We start from the raw sequence: 18,713 nt of genomic DNA on the forward strand, positions 1-18,713 counted from the left end.
GTTGTATCATCTGCATGTTGAAAAACTTTACTTGTATTACTAGACAGTGGGAGTGGAATACCTTTGATAGTGGAATTTGCTTTGATAGCGAGTCCTAAGGGTTCTGCTGCTAATACATATAACATTGCTGATATAGGACAACCTTGTCTGACTGAATTTTTAATTAAAAAGGGTTTCGTTAGATGACCATTGCATTTAACACTACTTTTAATTTCATTATAAAATATCTTTATCCACTGAATAAAATTGTCACCAAAACCGAACTTTCGTAAAACAGAAATCAGATATGAGTGGCAAACTCTGTCAAACGCTTTTTCTTGATCAATTTTTAAGATATATCCCTCAAGATTGTCTCTCTCAACCATATCTATAATATCTCTTACAGTGACTATAGTATCAGCAATATCTCTCCCAACTATACAACATGTCTGAGTTTGAGAAATAATTTTGGGTAATACCATTTTTAAACGTGTAGACAAAATCCTTGCCAAAATTTTATAATCTACATTAAGTAAACTGATAGGACGCCAATTTTGCAATCTTCTATTATCCCCCTTATTTTTATAAATAAGTGATATAACCCCAAATCTCATTGATCTCGACATAATATTGTCATTCTTAACACTCTGAAAGATGTGCAACAGAATATCATATATACAATCATAAAATTTACAATACCACTCTACTGTCAATCCGTCCGGGCCGGGGCTTTTATTTTTAGCCATCCCTTTTATAGCTGTATGTATTTCATCAACTGTTATTATGGCATCACACATATCTTTATCCTCATCAGATACAGAACAGTTTACAAAATTTAAAAGTGAATCAGTACAATTATCATCAACAGTTACCGAAGAATATAAATGACTATAAAACTGATGTATTTCATCTAAGATCCCGCTTGTATTTGAAATAATTACACCATCATCATCAATCAATTCATTGATTACATTTTTGTTGTGTCGATATTTCTCAAGATTTAGAAAGTATTTAGTATTTCTATCGCTTTCAATTGCCCATTTCGCCTTAGATCTCAAAATAGCACCCCGACAAAAATCAGTTTCATAGTCACTTAGCTGATGTTTTAGTTCTTCATATTTGTTAAGGTCATATGATTCTTTATTTGCGACTTTTTCTGAAAATGATTTTAATTTATTTTGCAATGTAAAGTATTCTTGTAATCTTTCCTTATTTCTTCTTGTACAGTATACTTGGGAAAATTTTTTAATTTTGTATTTTACATTATCCCACCAAATGAGTGGTTCCCTGAAATACATTTCGTCAGTTTTTCCTTCGGTAAGAATTGATTTCACTCTTTGTACATATTTTTCCTCAAAAAGAACATTGTTGTTTAGTATCCATAATCCGGGCCCTGTTTCCACTTTGCAGGTATTTAGTTTAAGGTATACAAAAGAATGATCACTAAAGGATGTATCTGCATAATAAATATTTTGCACATTGGAATGCAATTTTGAGGAAATCAAAAAATAATCTATTCTACTCTGCTTCATTTCGCCTAGTACAACTTGTTTTCTGGAGAAACTACGAGTACTAGGATTTCGTGATCTCCATAAATCGGTAATACTCCTATCATGAATAATTTTATAAAGTTCACGCACTGCTACATCATCAATATGTAAGGCTTTGTTATGTCGATCAATACCTGCTAAAGTTGTATTAAAATCACCAGCCAGGATAGTGCTATCACTAGTACTGTTATGTAAATATGTATTTAGCTTCATGAAAAAGTTAAACCTTTCCTTCACAACATTTGGAGCATAAATATTGATTAAATCAATCACTTTATCATCAATAGCTATTTTAAGATGTAAAATCCTACCCTTTTCAATAATTTCTTGTGTCACCTGATTTCTCAATTCTCTCACTACTAAAACAGCAACACCTGCCCTCCTATTGTCTGCATTACTATAAAATATGTCACCATTCCAAATCTCATTTTCTCTAACACTTTCAACAAACTCATCATCCCAAAAGGTTTCTTGCAATAATAAAATATGGCCTCTTTTCTCTTTAAATATTTCTAAAACAGACTTTAGTTTATTCAAATTACGCAAGCCATTTACATTTAGAGATACAATATTTAAAGCCATGATTATGATGAGTGTATTGAAAGTATTAAAAAATGTTGAGTGTTTGATCATTTCTTAATAGGTGTTCGTCGCATGTTATTCAATTTCATGTTAGGTACTGGATTAAACCTTCTCCTTCTCCTTTGTACTACTTTGAAATTTTCGATATTAGTACCGTTTTCTTGACATGTACGTGATTCGTTTGATCTTTCAACAACGTCTGCAGCCATCTTCCTGTCATCATCTGAATCTGTCCCCGATCCATCTCCAATTGTATGATTGTTGTTTACTTCCTCTATTTCTACATTGGTCATATCAACTCCACTTCTTTCTTTTTCTTCCCCACTTTCTCCACTCTCATTATCTTTTTTTTCATTCTCAATTTCTTCTTTATCATCTTCGTCACTCGGTAACTCCAATATGTCTTCCCTCGTATCATCATCAACTTGCGAATGAATGCCTGCAATGGCCTCCCTGTAACACATACATGTTTGCGCCTCTTTGTGGCATTTGTCGCATATCCTGCATGTACACATAAGAGGAAAACTTCCACAACTATCACATCTTTGCCTTGTGCAGTTTTTTGCTACATGGCCTTGCTCCCCACACTTGTAGCATACAAAATCAGGGCAGTCTTTTATAACATGTCCCGGATCTAGACATCTAGAACATACCTTAACTTGATTATCATGTAATACTCTAAAGTATTATTGACCATTAACAGTCTGAAATTTCAGACTGTAAGGCAAGGATTTTACCTGCTGTGGAAATTTACATTTGACATAACGAGTCCCATCAGCCACACTAGTTCCAGGATAATATCTGCGTTGAATGGGAGAAAGAAGTTCTACTCCGTATTCACCGAGCTTCATACTTATATCATCATCATTGATGTATGCTGGTAAATGAAGAATTGACACTATAATAGTGTCTGAATATAATAGAGTACAATCAAAGTGTTCACTTCCAATATCAATTCCACACAAGGTATTATATGCTACTTCCTTGCTCGGTAGTGTGACCTCATACAAATTTGCACCTTTGGGCACAACTGCATAGACCGACATATCTCCGGTTAATTCTTCTACACTTCTAACAATATCACTTGCCTTTATTTTCTTCACATCCTTTACATCAATCACCACGGTACATTCTTTCCCAAAACGACGAGAAGCTCCTGTCTGTCTATCAATGTTACTCGACATGCCATTCTTATTGTTAGCTATTCCACTGGTGTCATTAGAGTGTGAGTCAGCTCCTTGTGCTGCACGTGCAGCACGACCAGGCTTTGTATTCATTGTCACAGAAAATAATATATTGTGTGGTGGATAAAGTTATCCACACACTCAAAATATATCTCACTTATATATGAATGCGATCACACAAATCTTATCAACGTACCTGTAACAAATTAAAACAGCAAAAATGTCTATTAAAGGAAAAAAACTTGAAAATTCACGGAGCGATCATCAAACGTGTTTTCCTTCTGATGTCATAACCGGAAGTCCCATTGAATTGTTAAACTTTTAAAAAATAATAGTACAGACTTCAACTCGTTGCTCCAGAATAGAAATGACAGAGAAGGAGAAGAAGATAAAGGTAAATAAAGAAATAGAGAGGAAAATAGTAACGAAAATAAAAACTATTGGCCACAGGGGGGATCGAACCCACGACCTTCGCGTTATTAGCACGACGTTCTAACCAACTGAGCTATGCGGCCACTTGCTAATCAAAATCCTCCTACACAATCTAGAAATACAGATGGAGTACATACTTTCACACAATGAATGATTAGCAAAAGGAACCACACAATTAGGGTACGTAAAAGCATTGCCAACGTGTATGTTAATAGTATAAAATATATGGAAATAATGTAAAATGCATAACTCCCATATTATAACAAATATTGGTCTTTTCATAATTGCCGAATGTGCTAACGTTAACACACTGCATGTTGTTTTAAGTAAAGTCATAAATTACTCCTCGAGCTTTTTGAGAGAACGAAGATAAGACGCATACCAAGGTGGCTCTTGGTTAGTCGTGGATGTCTCACTTCCACTTGCAGGTCTCATATATATCTTACATGGTCCACTGAATCAGGTTTTGGGTAGCAGACTAACGCAGCTTTTAGAATTGAATAATATAGTTTTAGGAGATAACTAGGTACAGATTTTGTGCCTTTACAAATGGAAATTGAAATTTGTGCTGCAGAATAGAAATGAAAGAGACGTATGAGAAAATAAAATAAGTATGGCCAAAAGGGCGATTGAAACCAGGGACTTCGCATGGTCAACGTGTGTGTTATCATTGTAAAATCTGTTGAAGCAATGTAAAATGTATAATTCGGAAATTACAAAAAAAATATATCTTACTATCCTCTTGGACACTTCAATATACAGTTTGACAATATGATTTCAGCAAAAATTGTTGAGGTTAAACAGTTGCTATGCTCTATACTGATTTCTATGAATGTGCATTCTTATTACCAATTGATTGGGAAATGAACATTGTCAGTATGGTAAGTTAAAATAATAATTTACCAAAGTTCATCAAGTTCATTTTTACTTAGAACACACTATAAAGTATAACGTGATAAGAAATATAACAGCAGCAATCGCTAAGCAATCTGTAATATTTGGCGAAACGACAGGCAACCATGATGATAATTATGAAACAAATGAAGTAGACATGCCTACAGTATCCAGAAACTAGTGTGCCTCATGGTGGGAAATCTACAGATCACGAAGCTAATAGGCAAGGTTTTATCATGTTGACTACGCTTTCAGGAGTTATCTGATGCAAATTCAGCTCTAGCATATTTACTATCAAGCATCCCGCCCTAAAGCCCTGATCGATTCAAATTGACCAGTAAATAATTACCTACTACTGGAACTAACATATGAACTACTGCTACTCCTAGCAGTTTTAATAATGATAATATTAATAATAATAGTAAGAGTAAATTTATCGTCAAGAAAGAAAAAGAGACAAGCCTAACTCAGCATGATTAAAATCAGATCTCCACTGTCATACTGTAACGCATCAAGGGTGAAGACCAAATAAAAAGGAATATATGGACAGCTCACGCCTTCTTCAGCTACTAGATGTCTCCAATGTATTGTAGTGTCAAGAAATGGTGTGTTCACGACAACCGTTCTTATTTAGATTATAAAAGCACAAAGCAAAAGAATTATAAAAGCCAAAACATCTCAGTATACAACGTCCAGGCTTGTATGTGTTTTCTCACAAAATGTAGTCCTCAAAATAATGAAATATAATATTTTAAAATATGCAGACCATATATTTGATGGTCAATGGCTTGTGAAAATCAGCATAAATATTGTTGTTGTTGTTATAGCGTCTAACGCCATTTTTCAGCACAAGATAGGCTATACATGTCGGCCAGTATTAATGGTGGAGGAAGAACCGGGAAAACCCCGGAAAGAACCACCGACCCACGAGAAGCTACCGGCAAGCTTTCTCACGTATCCACATTTGCCGAGCCCGAGACTCGAACCCACGCAGACAGAGGTGAGATGGCAGTGATCCGTGACGGACAGCGCTTTAGACCACTCGGCAGCATAAACATTCAATTTATCATAGTTCGCATAACCTCTAACTCAAATAATCCCATTTTCCAAACTAATCTTGCACAGAAAAGTAAGTTAATAGTTTTCCAAATTTGTTCATTTTGACGCACCGAAGTGGTAATGATGTTGTGCATCCAGTCAAAGTTCGGAACCATACCGAGGTTTGCGTTATAGAGTTCAGTGCTAAATAAGTTAGATGCACAGTCTGGAATTGGATGCAAATAGTGTGTCGCCTTTGTTGGCTGAGGCACAGTTTGTCCTTTACAGCAACGTGGACATAGAATACAATTTATTTTGCTATATTTTCACTACATTTGTTTCTCAATACTGACCTTTCCACTGTGTGACAATCAATACAATCGTATGTTAATTTAAGATACCGTCAAAGATGATATCACGGTGAAGTTCTTGTCAAAGGTTGACCTGCATTTGTTTGAATGGCTGGCCTGTCAACAGAGCAGCATGTAAATAGAACACATATTTCGCTTCAGGACCATCACCAAAGTCTTATAAGACACTAGTCACTGTCGCCAAAATACAAAGAGAAAACCACACCTAGAACTCATATTCTTCAGAATAAACAATTACCTTTAAATCCCTACAAGAAATGCATATATATAACTCTTCTATCCCCACCAAAATGAGAGGAAAAAATGTACTGAAAATAGACGAAAACTGCTAGAACTACAATGGTGGGTACTGAACTCCAAGTACTAATTGTGACCTGATTCCAAATAGTCTGGGACCGAATGTCAATAGTGTGTCGAGTAGGTTAAATGCGACAATGTGTGTCGTTTTGTATTTCTATCATAACTAATTTTAGAAAGCCCTGTTAGGGTTTTGTTATATCGATCAATTCTAGATAAAGCGTTATTGAACTCACCAACCAAGATAGTGCTATCGCTAGTATTGTTATGCAAATATGTGTTTGATCTCATTAAAAGGTATACCTTACTCGCACAAGATTTGTAGCATAAATATTGATGAAATCAACCACTCTTCATCAAGATCTATTTTAAATATAAAATTCTACCCTTATGAAACATTTCATGTGCCACTTGATTTTTCAACTCTCTCACTACTAAAACATCAACACCAGCCCTCCTAATGACGGCATTGCTATCAAATATGTCACCATTACAAATCTCATTTTCTGTGATACATTCAGTAAACTCATCATCCCAAAAGGCTTCTTGCAATAATAAAATATGGCCTCTTATTTTTTAGAAATATTTCTAAAACAGACTTTCGCTTATTCAAATCTAGCATGCCGTTTACAATTAGAGATACAATATATAAGGCCATTATAATGATTAGTGTGTTTAAAGTATTAAATTATGTCGCATGTTTTATCATTTCCATGAATACTAGAAATTATTTAATGGATTTGAGACGCATGCTATTCGTTTTCAGTCTAGGTACTGGATTAAACCGTCTTCTCCAACTGTGTATGACTTTGAAAGTGTCTATATCAGTACTGTTATTTCCATTTCCGTTTACCTGAAAACTCTGAACATCGTTTGCCTTTCAAAAGCGACTTCAACTACCATCCTACTGTCATCACTTCCTGGATCCGTCACCGATCTATCACGAACAGTACGCCTATTGTTTCGTTCTTCCTCCGTTTCTAGTTCTTGATCGGTCTTAACGACTCTGCTTCCCACAGTTTCCTCCACTCTTTCTTCACTATAATTATCCTGTATTTAATTCTCAACGTCTTCTTCATCATCTTCGGCAAGCTGTAACTCCAATGATTGTTCCTCCCTCGCAGTATCACCAACCTGCGGATTCACTTCCACAATGTCCTCTCTGTAACATGTACATGTTTGGGCATCTTTGTGGGATTTGTCGCATATCCCCCATTGACACATAAAGGAAAACTTCCACAACTGTCAAATCTTTGCCTTTTGCAATTCTTAGCTACATGGCCCTTCTCCCCACACTTATAGCACACAAAATCCAGTCACCTTTTCATAAGATGGCTCGGATCTAGACATCGAGAACACACCTTTACTTGATTATTGTGCAATACCCCAAAATATGTTTATTATTTATTTTCATCTTTGCCTAAAGTTCTAACTTACAGCTTTCTATATTAGGTTTAAGGTAAACTTATAAATTACTCCTCGTGCTAACTGCTATAACGAAGATAAGACACATACCAAAGTGTGCTTCAGCTGATTATGGATCTTTCACTTCACCCTCTAGATCTCAAATATAACGTATATTGAATCATGATTTTGGGAACATAAAGTTTTGATATTGAATTGTTAAACTTTTAAAAAATAATAGTACAGACTTCATCTCGTTGCTCCAGAATAGAAATGACAGAGAAGGAGAAGAAGATAAAGGTAAATAAAGAAATAGAGAGGAAAATAGTAACGAAAATAAAAACTATTGGCCACAGGGGGGATCGAACCCACGACCTTCGCGTTATTAGCACGACGCTCTAACCAACTGAGCTATGCGGCCACTTGCTAATCAAAATCCTCCTACACAATCTAGAAATACAGATGGAGTACATACTTTCACACAATGAATGATTAGCAAAAGGAACCACACAATTAGGGTACGTAAAAGCATTGCCAACGTGTATGTTAATAGTATAAAATATATGGAAATAATGTAAAATGCATAACTCCCATATTATAACAAATATTGGTCTTTTCATAATTGCCGAATGTGCTAACGTTAACACACTGCGTGTTGTTTTAAGTAAAGTCATAAATTACTCCTCGAGCTTTTTGAGAGAACGAAGATAAGACGCATACCAAGGTGGCTCTTGGTTAGTCGTGGATGTCTCACTTCCACTTGCAGGTCTCATATATATCTTACATGGTCCACTCAATCAGGTTTTGGGTAGCAGACTAACGCAGCTTTTAGAATTGAATAATATAGTTTTAGGAGATAACTAGGTACAGATTTTGTGCCTTTACAAATGGAAATTGAAATTTGTGCTGCAGAAATGAAATGAAAGATACGAATGAAAAAATAAAATAACTATGGCCAAAGGGGCGATCGAAACCAGGGACTTCGCATGGTCAACGTGTGTGTTATCATTGTAAAATCTATTGAAGCAATGTAAAATGTATAATTCGGAAATTCAAAAAAAAATATATCTTACTATCCTCTTGGACACTTCAATATACAGTTTAACAATATGATTTCAGCAAAAATTGTTGAGGTTAAACAGTTGCTATACTCTATACTGATTTCTATGAATGTGCATTCTTATTACCAATTGATTGGGAAATGAACATTGTCAGTATGGTAAGTTAAAATAATAATTTACCAAAGTTCATCAAGTTCATTTTTACTTAGAACACACTATAAAGTATAACGTGATAAGAAATATAACAGCAGCAATCGCTAAGCAATCTGTAATATTTGGCGAAACGACAGGCAACCATGATGATAATTATGAAACAAATGAAGTAGACATGCCTACAGTATCCAGAAACTAGTGTGCCTCATGGTGGGAAATCTACAGATCACGAAGCTAATAGGCAAGGTTTTATCATGTTGACTACGCTTTCAGTAGTTATCTGATGCAAATTCAGCTCTAGCATATTTACTATCAAGCATCCCGCCCTAAAGCCCTGATCGATTCAAATTGACCAGTAAATAATTACCTACTACTGGAACTAACATATGAACTACTGCTACTCCTAGCAGTTTTAATAATGATAATATTAATAATAATAGTAAGAGTAAATTTATCGTCAAGAAAGAAAAAGAGACAAGCCTAACTCAGCATGATTAAAATCAGATCTCCACTGTCATACTGTAACGCATCAAGGGTGAAGACCAAATAAAAAGGAATATATGGACAGCTCACGCCTTCTTCAGCTACTAGATGTCTCCAATGTATTGTAGTGTCAAGAAATGGTGTGTTCACGACAACCGTTCTTATTTAGATTATAAAAGCACAAAACAAAACAATTATAAAAGCCAAAACATCTTATTATACAACGTCCAGGCTTGTATGTGTTTTCTCACAAAATTTAGTTGTCAAAATAATGAAATATAATATTTTAAAATATGCAGACCATATATTTGATGGTCAATGGCTTGTGAAAATCAGCATAAATATTGTTGTTGTTGTTATAGGGTTTAACGCCATTTTTCAGCACAAGATAGGCTATACATGTCGGCCAGTATTAATGGTGGAGGAAGAACCGGGAAAACCCCGGAAAGAACCACCGACCCACGAGAAGCTACCGGCAAGCTTTCTCACGTATCCACATTTGCCGAGCCCGAGACTCGAACCCACGCAGACAGAGGTGAGATGGCAGTGATCCGTGACGGACAGCGCTTTAGACCACTCGGCAGCATAAACATTCAATTTATCATAGTTCGCATAACCTCTAACTCAAATAATCCCATTTTCCAAACTAATCTTGCACAGAAAAGTAAATTAATAGTTTTCCAAATTTGTTCATTTTGACGCACCGAAGTGGTAATGATGTTGTGCATCCAGTCAAATTTCGGAACCATACCCAGGTTTGCGTTATAGAGTTCAATGCTAAATAAGTTAGATGCACAGTCTGGAACTGGATGCAAATAGTGTGTCGCCTTTGTTGGCTGAGGCACAGTTTGTCCTTTACAGCAACGTGGACAGAGAATACAATTTATTTTGCTATATATTCACTACATTTGTTTCTCAATACTGACCTTTCCACTGTGTGACAATCAATACAATCATATGTTAATTTAAGATACCGTCAAAGATGATATCACGGTGAAGTTCTTGTCAAAGGTTGACCTGCATTTGTTTGAATGGCTGGCCTGTCAACAGAGCAGCATGTAAATAGAACACATATTTCACTTCAGGACCATCACCAAAGTCTTATAAGACACTAGTCACTGTCGCCAAAATACAAAGAGAAAACCACACCTAGAACTCATATTCTTCAGAATAAACAATTACCTTTAAATCCCTACAAGAAATGCATATATATAACTCTTCCACCCCCACCAAAATGAGAGGAAAAAATGTACTGAAAATAGACGAAAACTGCTAGAACTACAATGGTGGGTACTGAACTCCAAGTACTAATTGTGACCTGATTCCAAATAGTCTGGGACCGAATGTCAATAGTGTGTCGAGTAGGTTAAATGCGACAATGTGTGTCGTTTTGTATTTCTATCATAACTAATTTTAGAAAGCCCTGTTAGGGTTTTGTTATGTCGATCAATTCCAGATAAAGCGTTATTGAACTCACCAACCAAGATAGTGCTATCGCTAGTATTGTTATGCAAATGTGTGTTTGATCTCATTAAAAGGTATACCTTACTCGCACAAGATTTGGAGCATAAATACTGATGAAATCAACCACTCTTCATTAAGATCTATTTTAAATGTAAAATTCTACCCTTATGAAACATTTCATGTGCCACTTGATTTTTCAACTCTCTCACTACTAAAACATCAACACCAGCCCTCCTAATGACGGCATTGCTATCAAATATGTCACCATTACAAATCTGATTTTCTGTGATACATTCAGTAAACTCATCATCCCAAAAGGCTTCTTGCAATAATAAAATATGGCCTCTTATTTTTTAGAAATATTTCTAAAACAGACTTTCGCTTATTCAAATCTAGCATGCCGTTTACAATTAGAGATACAATATATAAGGCCATTATAATGATTAGTGTGTTTAAAGTATTAAATTATGTCGCATGTTTTATCATTTCCATGAATACTAGAAATTATTTAATGGATTTGAGACGCATGCTATTCGTTTTCAGTCTAGGTACTGGATTAAACCGTCTTCTCCAACTGTGTATGACTTTGAAAGTGTCTATATCAGTACTGTTATTTCCATTTCCGTTTACCTGAAAACTCTGAACATCGTTTGCCTTTCAAAAGCGACTTCAACTACCATCCTACTGTCATCACTTCCTGGATCCGTCACCGATCTATCACTAACAGTACGCCTGTTGTTTCGTTCTTCCTCCGTTTCTAGTTCTTGATCGGTCTTAACGACTCTGCTTCCCACAGTTTCCTCCACTCTTTCTTCACTATAATTATCCTGTATTTAATTCTCAACGTCTTCTTCATCATCTTCGGCAAGCTGTAACTCCAATGATTGTTCCTCCCTCGCAGTATCACCAACCTGCGGATTCACTTCCACAATGTCCTCTCTGTAACATGTACATGTTTGGGCAACTTTGTGGCATTTGTCGCATATCCCCCATTGACACATAAAGGAAAACTTCCACAACTGTCAAATCTTTGCCTTTTGCAATTCTTAGCTACATGGCCCTTCTCCCCACACTTATAGCACACAAAATCCAGTCACCTTTTCATAAGATGGCTCGGATCTAGACATCGAGAACACACCTTTACTTGATTATTGTGCAATACCCCAAAATATGTTTATTATTTATTTTCATCTTTGCCTAAAGTTCTAACTTACAGCTTTCTATATTAGGTTTAAGGTAAACTTATAAATTACTCCTCGTGCTAACTGCTATAACGAAGATAAGACACATACCAAAGTGTGCTTCAGCTGATTATGGATCTTTCACTTCACCCTCTAGATCTCAAATATAACGTATATTGAATCATGATTTTGGGAACATAAAGTTTTGATATTGAATTGTTAAACTTTTAAAAAATAATAGTACAGACTTCATCTCGTTGCTCCAGAATAGAAATGACAGAGAAGGAGAAGAAGATAAAGGTAAATAAAGAAATAGAGAGGAAAATAGTAACGAAAATAAAAACTATTGGCCACAGGGGGGATCGAACCCACGACCTTCGCGTTATTAGCACGACGCTCTTTTTTTTTGTTGTTTTTTTCGAGAAATTGCTCTATTTATTATTTATATTGAAGAAAGTAAATTTAGTTACAATAAAAGAAAGAAAGAAAAACTTCAACTGTTTTTAGTTATAAAAGAAAAAAAAAAATTAGAGTCTACAGCACCCGGTATTCCCAGGCGGTCACCCATCCAAGTACTAACCGGGCCCGACGTTGCTTAACTTCGGTGATCGGACCAGAACCGGTTTTTTTTTTTTCTTTCTTTATTTAAAAAACGCTTTGTACAGTATATAAGTTAAAAGTATACAGTCAGTATGTACATAGTAGTTTGTAATGCTATATTACAAAATAATGGTTCTACAATAGTATTTTGTAATGCTATATTACAAAACAATGATTCTACAATATTATTTTGTTAAGCTATGTTACAGAACAATGATTCTAAAATTTTATTTTGTAATCCTATAGTGCAAAACAATGATTCTACAATGTAATAAACAGTTTATCATCTTCTATTCTCATTAAAGGATTATCTTTTACAAAATACTTCGTAATCAAAGTCTGATTTTTGTCTTTGTAATGTTGATACGCATATAATATATATTTTCTAGTCAAATATTGGAACAATCTTTCGATGTCTATTTGTTTCCCTAATAACGACATAATGTTTCTTCTTTTGTAAATGCACAATCGAGCAATGCTCAGAATGTAGTTCCAAAAAAAACTATTTACTAATTTTGTTTCTTTGTTATATCCTATCATGAGCATTTGTTCAAAAGAAGTGCTATTGAGAACACCAACTCTACAATTTTTAAAAAGAATCTCAACTATATATACAATATAATTCTTAAAAGAGCTTAATTCAGGACATTTCAAAAACATGTGAAATAAATCCTCTGTTTCCAACTGGCACACTGGACATAAGTCATTATCAATTTTGCCATAGTATTTTAGTCTCTCTTTTGTAAATATTCGATTGTGCATTATTCTGTAATCCAAATCTATACAATCTGGGGTCTTGAAAGGTAGGTGTATCAATTTCCAGTATTTATGCTTTTCCAAACTAAATATCTTACTCCAAAAGGAAACAGAAGCTGGTTCTTGAAAAATCAACGTACATAAAAGCTTGTAAAATAGTTGTGTTGTACATAAGCAGAGGTCATATAATTTTGTATCAACTCTGAGAAACATATTATTTCTCCCATTGGTTACAGTGGGTTTTGACTCTGTTGCAACAATATTTCTCCAGCCTAATGGTATACTTTCTATTATGCAATTATAGTCTTTTTTTATCTTATCTGTTTTGATCTCAGAATTTGATTTGTATATCATTTCTTGAATAGCTCTATAAGGTAGTATTCCAGGTACAAATTCATATGTAATATCCTGAACACGAACAATTCCTGCTTCTATAAATTCTGCGAAAAACAACGTTTTACCAGCACATGTAATATTAGGATTTAAAAAGAGAGGTTGTTCAAAAACATTCCTCGCATCAATATTTGTATCGATATTATTTCTAAGTTTTTCCCATGCATGAAACATTTCTCTGTAAAATATAGGTAGGGTATTCAATTGTTGCTTATTTAAAGACATGAGAAACAACTCTTTGGTCAACCTCATGTTCAGGACAGTAGATAAAAAGTGATCAAAGGTATTTTTCCACATAGCATGGCAATTCACATCAAAGTATCTTTTTAAAAATTTTAGTCTGAATGCATACATTTTCATCTTTATATCAGTTAACTGTAGTCCGCCATTTCGCTTATCACCAATTATTGTATAATAGTGAACCAAATGGGACTTTCCTGACCAGATAAATCTGAGAAATAATTGCTTCAATTCATCAGCAATCATATCAGGAAGAGGCTGAACTGACACTATGTACAATACTCTAGAAACTAATAAGTTATTAACAACTGTTACTTTTCCTTGTATTGTCAAAAATCTCTGTGACCACAGTTGCAATAAGTTTTTAATTTTAGACAATCTATCATTCCAGTTCAGTTGCTCACATAACTTTGCACATTTTCCAACATAAGCTCCCAAAATTAAGATGACTTGATCACACATTTGAATTTGTAATTGTTTGCAATAATCATCAGTAAGTTTACCAGATCCAATACACAGAAGTTCTGTCTTTTCCTTGTTCACCTTTGCACCAGATCCTTTACAATACAAGTCAAGTACATTAAAAGATTGATTAATGGATTGTGTGTCCGCTAATGTCAAGGTTGTATCATCTGCATGTTGAAAAACTTTACTTGTATTACTAGACAGTGGGAGTGGAATACCTTTGATAGTGGAATTTGCTTTGATAGCGAGTCCTAAGGGTTCTGCTGCTAATACATATAACATTGCTGATATAGGACAACCTTGTCTGACTGAATTTTTAATTAAAAAGGGTTTCGTTAGATGACCATTGCATTTAACACTACTTTTAATTTCATTATAAAATATCTTTATCCACTGAATAAAATTGTCACCAAAACCGAACTTTCGTAAAACAGAAATCAGATATGAGTGGCAAACTCTGTCAAACGCTTTTTCTTGATCAATTTTTAAGATATATCCCTCAAGATTGTATCTCTCAACCATATCTATAATATCTCTTACAGTGACTATAGTATCAGCAATATCTCTCCCAACTATACAACATGTCTGAGTTTGAGAAATAATTTTGGGTAATACCATTTTTAAACGTGTATTCAAAATCCTTGCCAAAATTTTATAATCTACATTAAGTAAACTGATAGGACGCCAATTTTGCAATCTTCTATTATCCCCCTTATTTTTATAAATAAGTGATATAACCCCAAATCTCATTGATCTCGACATAATATTGTCATTCTTAACACTCTGAAAGATGTGCAACAGAATATCATATATACAATCATAAAATTTACAATACCACTCTACTGTCAATCCGTCCGGGCCGGGGCTTTTATTTTTAGCCATCCCTTTTATAGCTGTATGTATTTCATCAACTGTTATTATGGCATCACACATATCTTTATCCTCATCAGATACAGAACAGTTTACAAAATTTAAAAGTGAATCAGTACAATTATCATCAACAGTTACCGAAGAATATAAATGACTATAAAACTGATGTATTTCATCTAAGATCCCGCTTGTATTTGAAATAATTACACCATCATCATCAATCAATTCATTGATTACATTTTTGTTGTGTCGATATTTCTCAAGATTTAGAAAGTATTTAGTATTTCTATCGCTTTCAATTGCCCATTTCGCCTTAGATCTCAAAATAGCACCCCGACAAAAATCAGTTTCATAGTCACTTAGCTGATGTTTTAGTTCTTCATATTTGTTAATGTCATATGATTCTTTATTTGCGACTTTTTCTGAAAATGATTTTAATTTATTTTGCAATGTAAAGTATTCTTGTAATCTTTCCTTATTTCTTCTTGTACAGTATACTTGGGAAAATTTTTTAATTTTGTATTTTACATTATCCCACCAAATGAGTGGTTCCCTGAAATACATTTCGTCAGTTTTTCCTTCGGTAAGAATTGATTTCACTCTTTGTACATATTTTTCCTCAAAAAGAACATTGTTGTTTAGTATCCATAATCCGGGCCCTGTTTCCACTTTGCAGGTATTTAGTTTAAGGTATACAAAAGAATGATCACTAAAGGATGTATCTGCATAATAAATATTTTGCACATTGGAATGCAATTTTGAGGAAATCAAAAAATAATCTATTCTACTCTGCTTCATTTCGCCTAGTACAACTTGTTTTCTGGAGAAACTACGAGTACTAGGATTTCGTGATCTCCATAAATCGGTAATACTCCTATCATGAATAATTTTATAAAGTTCACGCACTGCTACATCATCAATATGTAAGGCTTTGTTATGTCGATCAATACCTGCTAAAGTTGTATTAAAATCACCAGCCAGGATAGTGCTATCACTAGTACTGTTATGTAAATATGTATTTAGCTTCATGAAAAAGTTAAACCTTTCCTTCACAACATTTGGAGCATAAATATTGATTAAATCAATCACTTTATCATCAATAGCTATTTTAAGATGTAAAATCCTACCCTTTTCAATAATTTCTTGTGTCACCTGATTTCTCAATTCTCTCACTACTAAAACAGCAACACCTGCCCTCCTATTGTCTGCATTACTATAAAATATGTCACCATTCCAAATCTCATTTTCTCTAACACTTTCAACAAACTCATCATCCCAAAAGGTTTCTTGCAATAATAAAATATGGCCTCTTTTCTCTTTAAATATTTCTAAAACAGACTTTAGTTTATTCAAATTACGCAAGCCATTTACATTTAGAGATACAATATTTAAAGCCATGATTATGATGAGTGTATTGAAAGTATTAAAAAATGTTGAGTGTTTGATCATTTCTTAATAGGTGTTCGTCGCATGTTATTCAATTTCATGTTAGGTACTGGATTAAACCTTCTCCTTCTCCTTTGTACTACTTTGAAATTTTCGATATTAGTACCGTTTTCTTGACATGTACGTGATTCGTTTGATCTTTCAACAACGTCTGCAGCCATCTTCCTGTCATCATCTGAATCTGTCCCCGATCCATCTCCAATTGTATGATTGTTGTTTACTTCCTCTATTTCTACATTGGTCATATCAACTCCACTTCTTTCTTTTTCTTCCCCACTTTCTCCACTCTCATTATCTTTTTTTTCATTCTCAATTTCTTCTTTATCATCTTCGTCACTCGGTAACTCCAATATGTCTTCCCTCGTATCATCATCAACTTGCGAATGAATGCCTGCAATGGCCTCCCTGTAACACATACATGTTTGCGCCTCTTTGTGGCATTTGTCGCATATCCTGCATGTACACATAAGAGGAAAACTTCCACAACTATCACATCTTTGCCTTGTGCAGTTTTTTGCTACATGGCCTTGCTCCCCACACTTGTAGCATACAAAATCAGGGCAGTCTTTTATAACATGTCCCGGATCTAGACATCTAGAACATACCTTAACTTGATTATCATGTAATACTCTAAAGTATTATTGACCATTAACAGTCTGAAATTTCAGACTGTAAGGCAAGGATTTTACCTGCTGTGGAAATTTACATTTGACATAACGAGTCCCATCAGCCACACTAGTTCCAGGATAATATCTGCGTTGAATGGGAGAAAGAAGTTCTACTCCGTATTCACCGAGCTTCATACTTATATCATCATCATTGATGTATGCTGGTAAATGAAGAATTGACACTATAATAGTGTCTGAATATAATAGAGTACAATCAAAGTGTTCACTTCCAATATCAATTCCACACAAGGTATTATATGCTACTTCCTTGCTCGGTAGTGTGACCTCATACAAATTTGCACCTTTGGGCACAACTGCATAGACCGACATATCTCCGGTTAATTCTTCTACACTTCTAACAATATCACTTGCCTTTATTTTCTTCACATCCTTTACATCAATCACCACGGTACATTCTTTCCCAAAACGACGAGAAGCTCCTGTCTGTCTATCAATGTTACTCGACATGCCATTCTTATTGTTAGCTATTCCACTGGTGTCATTAGAGTGTGAGTCAGCTCCTTGTGCTGCACGTGCAGCACGACCAGGCTTTGTATTCATTGTCACAGAAAATAATATATTGTGTGGTGGATAAAGTTATCCACACACTCAAAATATATCTCACTTATATATGAATGCGATCACACAAATCTTATCAACGTACCTGTAACAAATTAAAACAGCAAAAATGTCTATTAAAGGAAAAAAACTGGAAAATTCACGGAGCGATCATCAAACGTGTTTTCCTTCTGATGTCATAACCGGAAGTCCCATTGAATTGTTAAACTTTTAAAAAATAATAGTACAGACTTCATCTCGTTGCTCCAGAATAGAAATGACAGAGAAGGAGAAGAAGATAAAGGTAAATAAAGAAATAGAGAGGAAAATAGTAACGAAAATAAAAACTATTGGCCACAGGGGGGATCGAACCCACGACCTTCGCGTTATTAGCACGACGCTCTAACCATCTGAGCTATGCGGCCACTTGCTAATCAAAATCCTCCTACACAATCTAGAAATACAGATGGAGTACATACTTTCACACAATGAATGATTAGCAAAAGGAACCACACAATTAGGGTACGTAAAAGCATTGCCAACGTGTATGTTAATAGTATAAAATATATGGAAATAATGTAAAATGCATAACTCCCATATTATAACAAATATTGGTCTTTTCATAATTGCCGAATGTGCTAACG

General features: G+C 34.7%; 3 non-coding genes across 3 annotated transcripts; all 3 read right to left on the reverse strand.

Moving 5' to 3' along the window:
* Positions 1-3,736: 3,736 nt before the first annotated feature.
* Positions 3,737-3,810, reverse strand: Trnai-aau (transfer RNA isoleucine (anticodon AAU)). The gene has a single exon. It is a non-coding gene; the product is annotated as a tRNA-Ile (tRNA).
* A 4,268-nt stretch (positions 3,811-8,078) lies between these two features.
* Positions 8,079-8,152, reverse strand: Trnai-aau (transfer RNA isoleucine (anticodon AAU)). The gene has a single exon. It is a non-coding gene; the product is annotated as a tRNA-Ile (tRNA).
* A 10,268-nt stretch (positions 8,153-18,420) lies between these two features.
* Positions 18,421-18,494, reverse strand: Trnai-aau (transfer RNA isoleucine (anticodon AAU)). The gene has a single exon. It is a non-coding gene; the product is annotated as a tRNA-Ile (tRNA).
* Positions 18,495-18,713: the final 219 nt, after the last annotated feature.

This window comes from Sinohyriopsis cumingii, unplaced genomic scaffold (genome assembly GCF_028554795.1).
Source record: "Sinohyriopsis cumingii isolate HCF-2022 unplaced genomic scaffold, ASM2855479v2 utg003265l, whole genome shotgun sequence".
Taxonomy (NCBI): Eukaryota; Metazoa; Mollusca; class Bivalvia; order Unionida; family Unionidae; genus Sinohyriopsis; species Sinohyriopsis cumingii.